This window comes from Solanum tuberosum, unplaced genomic scaffold (genome assembly GCF_000226075.1).
Source record: "Solanum tuberosum cultivar DM 1-3 516 R44 unplaced genomic scaffold, SolTub_3.0 scf01115, whole genome shotgun sequence".
NCBI classification, from domain to species: Eukaryota; Viridiplantae; Streptophyta; class Magnoliopsida; order Solanales; family Solanaceae; genus Solanum; species Solanum tuberosum.
Window position 1 is genome coordinate 2773 of NW_006240024.1, and position 10720 is coordinate 13492.

The following is a 10720-nucleotide window of genomic DNA, read 5'->3' on the forward strand; positions in this document are numbered from 1 at the left end:
TTTCATCTTCATCTTCTTCCCAAAACACATTCTTTCTCAAATCACAAAACCTAATTCTTTTCAAATATCTTGAAGATTAGCTTTTAAAAAAAGATATATATACATTTTCATACTAAGAGTGAAGAAGAAAGAAAATTTTGCCGGCGGTTATTCATTTCTACATCGATGACAAAATGAAATTGATAGCTCAAAAATTAATTCTTTCAAATTTTTGAATATCATTTTTGATAAATTTAATGGGTTTATATATGAATTTGAGTAAAAATCTTTGTTCGAAAATTGTGATAAACAAATATCGGCTAACTTTTTTTATACGTAAAAATCATTTATCCACTTTCTTCTTCTTCATATTTGTTCCTTATTTTTATGAGATTTGAAATAAATCATACGAAAGTAAAATCTGAATCTTCATATTTGGAATCTTCATATACGAAACCTAATTGATGACATTTTACCCCAATTGAACTGTCATGTTTAAATTCAAGCTTTAAATTTCTTTTGTGTTTCATAATATTAAGGGATGATCATTCATTATATCCCACGTTCAGACGCTATAACAAATTAAAAAAGTTGTGTTTTGTTTGATCTGCTAAATAATTATGCCATTTTTCCAAACACAACTATATATTTTCACTATTTGCTAGAATTGTGGGCATGGGGACAAGCATAAAAGAACACTTCTTTCATAAACTAATAAGTAGCATGTAAATCTTAACTCAATACTTATGGATATTGTGAGCTCACTCGCTCAAATTGAACTCATATTATGATTCTAAAACATTTAATCAAAATAATGTGCTATAGCATGTGTATTTGGGAGAAAATTTTCAACTAAATTTCATGAATTAACTTTTAATGATCTTAAAGGGTCATCAGATTTTTTATTTTATTCTTGTATTTAGTTAATTTGTAGAGTGTCTAATTTGGCGTATTTTTAAGTCTCTGTCTACAACATATATACACATGAAGCCTTCTCAAATATGTTAAGGGCCAAGAAGATAATGCCCAAGTCAATAAATATGTTCAGAGGGTGTTTAGATATTTTAAAAATGATTTAAAAAAAGTTAAAGTTAAAAAATAGGTACTTTCCTAATTTTTATTTTTCAAGTTAAAAGTTTGATTTTGTAATAGCTACCTTTTCAAGCTAGCTGTGCCAATAGATTTAAATAACTACGTCTAGCAAGCTAGGGCCTAGGAAAAGGGACTTACATTATAGGATCGGTATAAGTTCGGGAAAATTATTTGAAAAGATCATCCTTAAGACTTAACTACATAGCTAATAATACTTTTTAAATATTATAGATATAATTTATTTATTTTTTGAAAAGATTATTATAATTTCTAATTTAATGATTTAACAAATAATCTCTTTATAGTAATTATGTATATATGCATACATATATATATATAACTATACTACCCAACATATACAATCAGAATAAAAAGATAGTGTATACTTTAACCATGTTGGTAAAGCATATGGCTAAAAAAATTAATTACGTACAGTTTGATTTTGAGGTTACCAATATATATTTAAGATAAATCTCATCGTCAGAAAAGTTAATTTAATTATCAATAAAGACATCTCTCTGTGGTCCTACCAAGATGATTCTTTTCGGCTAGAAACTTAAAAAAAAACTGATTTTTTTCTAAATTCAAGTACGTTTATGGGCCAAGCATATTGTACTTAAGTTTGTATGAACTCAATGATAAAAGACTTAAAGAATAATATTGAGGGTTACTCCCTCCGTTTTCATTTATATGTTAACTATTAAAAATAAATATTTTTTAATATTTGTCATTTCACAACATTAATACATAAACAATATTACTCTTTCTATTTTATCTTTGAGAGTTATACGCTTGAAAATATGAATATGATCAGCATGGAAAATTAAATCATTAATTCATGTCATTGGTCATTTAATTAATTAAAATATATTATTTATGCTCATTTATTGGAAATTTGACTTCAAGAGAACACTAAATAAATATACAATGGCAAACTTAGTTTCATAAGAAACAAAAAATCTAAAATGGTGACATAAATAAGAACGGACAAAGTATAAACCTATTTTAATGTTATAGTATTAAGACTCAACATTCTAATTACTATAAACTATACGAAATTAATCTATTGCAAATACATTTGATATTAGAATTGTAAATCCTTATTCTAAACTACGTTGCTCTTTGTCAACACAAGGCATATTTTGAAATTTGAATTTTTTTTCAACCTCAAATGTACGTAGTAGAAGTTAAAAATTTGCAATTAATATTTTATGTAAAAAAAAATTGCCTTTAAAGTTTCAATTACATGTGTCTGAATTTGTTTTGAGCTCACTAATTATATTAGTTGGCAAAAATTTATATAATTGTTTGGTAGCAATTGAAAATTGATAGGGATTTGTTGGAACTTATTATTTTTAGAGGAGGGGAACACGTAGAATCGACATTTATGTTTGTGAAATTGTGATGATGGCCAAATATTGAATATGCGGTCCTCCCTGATGGTAATGTGAAGGGAAAAGGGTCAAAAATACCCCTCAACTTTGGTTTATTGTTTGACTTTACCCTCGCCGTTAAAATGAAGTTAATTTTACCCTTCCCGTTACTAATTTCACCAAAATTACCCCTCATTTGACAGAATCCCCAAAATTAACCCAAATCACCCGAATTTTAAAAAATAAATCATATTCCCTATTTTTAACCCTATGACCCAACCCCTCTAGGATAACCCGGTTAACCAATTAACCGAATGCCCATTTACCCTTGTAGAACAATCAGGCGAGAACCCAACAGACATTAGAGGATTCGGAAACCTCATCGAATGAGTGAGTAATTTTGAAATTCACATAATCAAACACCTTCATATATCCATCCAAAGAGACACTCAAAATCCGATATTGCTGCGCCTCCTCACCACTATCCTTCCCAATTTTACCAACACAAATCGAAGTCACAGTCTTGTTGTGACTCTCCATTGTACATAGCAACTTTCCCCCCTCCAAGTATATCCCAAATCTTCACAGAATTTCCACCAGCAGTAGCAACTAACCCACCAGATGGCAAGTAAATCACATCCTCAACAGGCTTTCCATGGTCAAACTCCATCACCGAACCCGAATTCATCACCCTAACATCCCCAAACTTTCACCGTATGATCATAAGACCCAGAAACAAACATATCATCACTTACAGGAAATTAAAACACTTCCAATAACTCTACAAGAAAATTAAAACACATCCTTTAAAACTCACATCATATTGGCAATTGCAAATATGGTGCTTAGGCAGCCCTCCACCCAAGATAATCATTTCTATCTTCCTCAAACCTGCATGGACAGCATAATTCTTTTGTCAAACAAATTCTTCATTATCCACATTCATATATATTTACAGAACCTGAACAAAATTGCACATTTACATATATATTGATGAACACAATGGAGAAAAGGAGATTATCTATTCAAAGAGAGAGAATGGGTAACGGGGCATTGAGTTAATTGAGTTAACCGGGTTATCCTAGAGGGGTCGGGTCATTGGGTTAAAAATAGGGAATAGGTTTTTTTTTTAAATTCGGGTAATTTGAGTCAATTTTGGGGATTCTGTCAAATGAGGGGTAATTTTTGGTGAAATTAGTAACGGGAAGGGTAAAATAAACTTCATTTTAACGGCAAGGGTAAAGTCAAACAATAAACCAAAGTTGAGGGGTATTTTTGACCCTTTTCCCTAATGTGAATGGTGAAATTAAAGGAGTGGTAACTACATCTTTATGTCATGTGGGTGAGTGGCACCAACATAGTGATGGAATTGTTTCATTATTAATTAAAACTCTTGAATTTGTGCTGTAGTTATAGAGAGAATTTTGTTGAAAATGTCAATCCTTAAATGGGTCCTACAATGAACTATTTAAATTTAATTGAGGCTTCAATACGAATTCCAAACACTCTGAGGAAAATAAAAAACAGACGTTGATAATATAAAAAAAATGGAAGCGTAAATTAGGAGGTGACGATGAACCATATTAGAACAACTCAGATGCAGAAAGTCCATTTATATTGACTTATTTTAAATATTTTAAAGTTATAAATAGCTTTTAAGTATTCCGAAGTGTTTGCTTAAGTTAAAAAAGAGGTTCAAATTTGTTGGAAAGAATGACATTGTAAGGCCCAATGCAAATTGTGGCCCAATACACTAATATGGCCCATATACTTAGGTAGTTAAATTAGTTAACTATAAATACCCTCATTGTATTCTTAACGAAGGTAACAGGTCTTCTTGACTCTATACACTTTGATTCAATAATATTTTTCCTCTCTTCTGCTTCTCATAAGTTCTTCATTCTTATCCTCATTCTTGAGGATCTTGAGTATAATAATAATTCAGTTCAAAGTTAGAATTCTAACAACTTTTGACTTATAAATCAAAACGAAAAGTTAATCCAAACATATTGGGGACAGTTTGATTTTTAAAGTATAAAAATTGAAGTAATGTTTGCCCAATAATCTTGTGTTCGGGAAATCAAAGGAAAGAATGAATGTAGGAAAATTTGAAGTATTTTTTCACTCATTGTGGATGTAGACTAGTGTGTAAAGCGTTGAAAGGTTTTCATTGGCAAATTAAAATGTATAAATTATAGGAACCACATATTATAAGTACTAAATAACATCATATCCCTTCTAGTTTTCTATTTACCAAAAATCCCTTAAAAATGATGTTTGCGGAATACATTAGATTTGATACATTCCACATAGCGGGATACATAGCGTTGTGCACATAATACATAGGTAAATAAGGGGTTTTTGAAATAAGTAGGGATAAATGGATATTAAGGTAAGTAAATGAGTGTAGTTAAGTAATTTGTCCAATTAAAATTGGGGCATGGCAGCAACAATAACATGGCTTCTTTGTTTGCTCATTTTAATAGGCGATACTGAACAGGTATTAAAGCTTCAAAATCCACTAGATAGAATTTATCAAGAAATTTTCATCCAAAAGTGTGCAACTTGATAGTTGATTGGATCTCTTTCCATTTCCAGACCACTGGTAATTTATTTGTTAAATATGATTATTCACTTCTGCAAATTGCAGTAACTATATATCCAATTAATGATTTTTCAGAAAAATTGAACAAGTCACTTTTCCTGTTTGGAGAAATCGGAGGAAATGAATTCATTTATGGCTTATCACAAGGTAAAACCATGGATGAAGAAAATTGTTCAGACCATCATTGATGGTGTTAAAGTGAGTTTAGTCCTTTAAATAATCTTCAAAATTCCTAATGGTAGGTGGGGGAGTTGGAGACCTCGTGAGTAGTGGACCCATGCCTGCTATGCAATAGCAGGGGATTCACATTCTGACCATAAACTTGTCTAATGTAGAGATGACAATAGAGGAGTCTTCCTTGCTAAGGTTTTGCCCTATTTAGATTTAGCTTCCTGCCCTAATTAACCCCACCCCGCCTTTCCCTACCCTATTTAGCCCATTATATGTTTCTATTTACAATGTTGTTTCATCTACTGTATATGATGATTTTATAGATAGGTTGGTTGTAAAGTGATTTAGGTTAAATATAATCTATTGTTTCTTAAAGTAAAAAACACAGAAACTTGAGGGACGAACATAATTTCAAAGATTGCCATATTTTCACTGCAACAGTATCAAAAATCCTATTCAAGCAACCTGATAATTCTTTCTCCCCACGACTTCTTTATCGTCAAGCTTATAAATGTCGCCAAAAACATGGCAATGAATCCCACTCCCGCGCTCACAAAAAAAACAAAGCCGTATTTCATCATCTTCATCTTCTTCTTCTATTTCTCTTTTCCTGGGTAAGGAGCAATTGGTCTTCAATGGTTTCCCACAAAGTTCTGCATACATATTTAAAACTTTTAAATTATTTTTATAATACTTTTTACATATTTTTCACGTAATATCATATTCCACGTGTTTCAATTCAAGTGATACAAAAGAAATTTTGAGAGTCAATCAATTTTTTTAAAAATATTTTAAGCAACTAATTATTGTGATTTATAATTTTAAAAATATATAATTTCCATATATATACAAATGGAAAAAGTAATTACACCTTGAAAAATGTTTTTTGTGATATTATAGTAATACATATCTTAACTTTTTAAAATATTAAAATTTGTAACAAATATCAACATCATTGATTTCAGAAGCGGCAAATATATTTAATTACAAAATTACAATTAGTGATATTACTTAGTTACACTTATTTCTTGAACGATTTATTATTCCTTAATTATTAGTTTAAAATTTGATTAGTTTTAACTTTTTTTAAATCAATGTAAAAAAAAAAAACCACTTTAACTATTTAGTTTGATTAGTTGCACCTCAATTTAACTACACATACATTTAAAAGCAAAGAAAAAGTACAAAGGCATCACGTAAAAGAGTTGTCAGTTATAAGCGAGTGCCATAGAAATCCTAAGCAGAAGCATACTTTCATCTCTATAAATTTATATTTGCAAGTCAGAAAATAGTACTTTTTTCTCAGGACAAATAAGTAAATAAATATACATGTTTTGACATTTTTGTTCAATAAAATAATAATCATGACAACTCTTTTTTGGAGTAAGCACCCCTCACTTCCAATTCGAAGGTTGCGAGTTTGAGTCATCAACGGAGCAAGCATGTCGACCAAGAGCTGCTTGTGTTAAGACTCTTATATATAGTAGAAATAATAAATAACAAATATTGAGGGTTACTCCCCCATTTTCATTTACATGTCGTCTTACAGTAGTAAAAATAGATGTTTTTTTACTACTCGTCATTTCACAAAATTAATATATAAATAATATTATTCTCTCTATTTTATCTTTGAGAGTTATACGCTTGAAAGTATGAATACAATTAAAATAGAAAAATTAAATGATTAATTCACGTCATTGATCAATTTAATTAATCAAAATAAATTATTTATGTTTATTTATTGAAAATTTGACTTCAAAAGAACACTAAATAAAAATACAATGGTAAACTTACTTAGTTTCATAAGAATCGTAAAATCTAAAATGGTGACATATAAATAAGAACGGAGAGAGGATAATATAATTCTCTATATTTTCCTTTTTTAGTTAACTCATTTACATGGGTGGTTTTTATATGAGTTCGGAGTTAAAATGGCCATTTTTTTCTGCCAAAATGCATAAAGGGCCATTGAATTATTATTTTTTATACAAAAACAGACAACTCGTTGCTAGGGCAACGAGATCCTTTCTCAATTTTAATACCATTAGTGACGTCTAAAATTCAATCTTTTTCGTTGTTGGTGCAACGATTTCTTTGATTTTTTTCTTAAATCGTTATAAGGGCAACAATTTCATCAAAAAAAAATTCCTTTAAGTCACTGCAAGACAAGCGATATACTTTTAAAAAAAAGGCCAAACCCATCGGTGGCCCCCTAAAGTTGGCACAAAGTTTCACTTAGACACCTCAACTAGGCGATGTTCATTTTACACATCTCATGTAGGGTTCTGTTGTGTCATTTTGACACTTTTTGTTGACATGTCAAAGTGAGTGTGATACACTTAACAATAGAGCGTGAAAGGATTAATTTAGCCATTTTTAATTTACTTTCTCTTCTTCTTCTCCATATTTCAAGCCACCACCCTCACCTTTTTTTCAAGCTTAAACTCCTTCAATGGAGGTCGAATTTTTTATTCAAATTTGTTTTTAAGTCATTTTTCTTCTTCTTCATTGTATTACTTTTCTAAATCTACCATCACCTCCCTCCACTTTTTGCCAAAAAAATGGATACCAACACCCATATTTCATTTTTATTCTCTCTTTCTTTCTTCCTCTTCCTCTTTTCTTCCCAAAAAACAACACTAAAAAGAAAGAAGAAGAATAAATATGAAAAATCGTAAAAGAAAAGAATAATTTTTTAAAAAAAGTTCAAAAGAGATTTTGAGTGTAATGAAAAAAGAGATTTTTTTAGAATAATATTTTTATTTTATTTACTAAATAGATTTTAAAATAATTTTTAACTGAAAATAACACATGTAAATTGTAATCATTTAATTGATTGTTTGTCACATCATCAACTAGTGTATTACACTCTCCTTCAGATTTTGGTCAGAAAAGTGTCAAAATAATATAACGGGACCCTACACGTAAAAGAAAAGAATAATTTTTTAAAAAAAGTTCAAAAGAGATTTTGAGTGTAATGAAAAAAGAGATTTTTTTTAGAATAATATTTTTATTTTATTTACTAAATAGAATTTTAAAATAATTTTTAACTGAAAATAACACATGTAAATTGTAATCATTTAATTGATTGTTTGTCACATCATCAACTAGTGTATTACACTCTCCTTCAGATTTTGGTCAGAAAAGTGTCAAAATAATATAACGGGACCCTACATGAGGTGTCTAAGTGAAACTTTGTTGCCAACTTTAGGGGGCCACAGATGAATTTGGCCTAAAAAAATAAAATTATTTGTGTAGTTGAGTAAGACATGACGCTATGTATTCTATTAATTATGAAGTAATAAAAACTTCCTATTAATATTTGATACCATTCTTTAATGGAAAAAAAGATAACTTTTCTTTAAAAAAAACGAAATTAGGACATTATAAACTTGGTTATTGCCTTATTCGTGTAGGCCTAATTCAATTATCCTTAATGTCATAAGTTTGTAGTAGTATAAATATTAATATATATTTAAAATCATAATTTTATCCTTTTTTTAATTTTAAAAGCAGTTTTTTCAGTTCTTATGTTCGATTAATTTATATCACAAATGCAAAAAATAAAGATATGTTTCTTGATATGTCGGCAATACAATATAAGCTTTCTTAAAAGATAACTACATGTCTATTTTGCTATTATTGGTGTATTAATCATTATTTTCCCTTTGTCCCACAAAATTTAAATTAATTGGAAAAATTCCCTTGATGTTACTTAGCTTCATGTCATTGATTTAATTATCCGAAAAGTTTCTCATTTTCTCTTATGTTGAATAATTTACTTCATATACAGTTAAAGTTCTTCATACGTTGTTTGATTTGTTGAGAATATAAAATATAATATAACAAGAAAAAATTACTTAGCAAAATAATTGACTATTTATATATTGTAATATTATTACAGAGAATGAATATTATAATAAAGATTTAAAGTTTGTCTATTAACAAAAAAAACGTGTTACAATTGGGAAGAAAACAAATACATAATTATTATTTTTTGAAAGAAATCACTGGTCTTGCAGCATTTTTTTTATATAATTTTTTTTGTATGAAATCGCTTCCTAACGGCGATTTAAGAAAGATATTTTTTTAATAAATGAAATCGTTGCCCCTACAGTGAGAGGGATCAAATTTTAAATGTCGCGTCTAACGATGTTAAAATTGAGAAAGGTTCTCGCTGTCCCAACAACGAAATGTCCATTTTGATATATATAAAAAAATCAGTGGCCTTTTATGCTTTTTGAAAGGAAAAAATTGTCCCTTTAGATCCGGACTCATTTTTATATAGCCTTAAACCTATTTATAATGATGTTACAATTGTAAATCATTATTCTAAACTACGTTGCTCTTTGTCAATACAAGACATATTTTGAAAATTGATTTTTTTTCTTCAACTTCAAATCTACGTAGTTGAAGTTAAAAAATTGCATTTAATATTTATGTTTAAAAAATTGCCTTAAAATTTCAATTATATGTGTGTAAATTTATTTTGAGCTCACCAATTATATTAGTTGGCAAAAACTTATATCATTGTTTGGTAGCAATTGAAAAATGATAGGGATTTGTTTGACCTTACTATTTTTTTTAAGAGAAGGGGGACATCGATTATTTACGTTTGTGAAATTGTGATGATGGCCAAATATTGAATATGGGGCCCTCCATGATGGTAATGTGAGTGGTCAAATTAAAGGAGTGGTGGCTACATCTTTATGTCATATGGGTGAGTGGTAGCAACATAGTGACAGGTTTGTTTCTATCATTAATTAAAAATCTTCAATTTTGAGTTTGGGTGGGGGGTACAGAGAGAATTTTATTGAGAATGTTATTTTCGAATGAGCTCTGCAGTAAGCTATATATATTTAAGCATAAATTAGGAGGTGATGATGAGTTATATTAGGACAACTCAAATGTAGAGCGTGTTTAGAGCATGTTTAGTATCGCGGCTAAAAATTACTTCTTTTTAGATGTACTTTTTTTAAATGGTATTTTAAAAAAGTGCTTTTGAAAAAATAATAATTTGTGTTTAGCTAATTCATTTGAAAAGTTCTTTTGATAAACAAATTGTGTTTGACTAATCTTTTTTTAAAAAAAAATTTTGAGGGTCAAATTACGGAAAATGGTAAGTATCAATGTGCTTTTAATATTAAAATTTTAGAGAGAAAATATTTTAAACATCAAATTTTTTAATTAAAATTTACATATTTATAAATTTAAAAACCACTCTATAAAAACCACTATATACGAAAATTCACCACAAAAATAAATAAAGTCTTTCATATTTTTAATCCTACAAAAATATTGTTGTTACCTTTTTTCTAATTCTGTAAAATAAAATGTAAAATAATATTTAAAATATAAAATATAAATAATAATAATAAATAAACATAAAATAAAATAAAAATATTAATATATAAACATAAAAAATAAAAAATAAAATTCTTGAATGAAACTTAACCAAATTTATGAGATATACTAATTAATTAATAAAGGATATATTGGT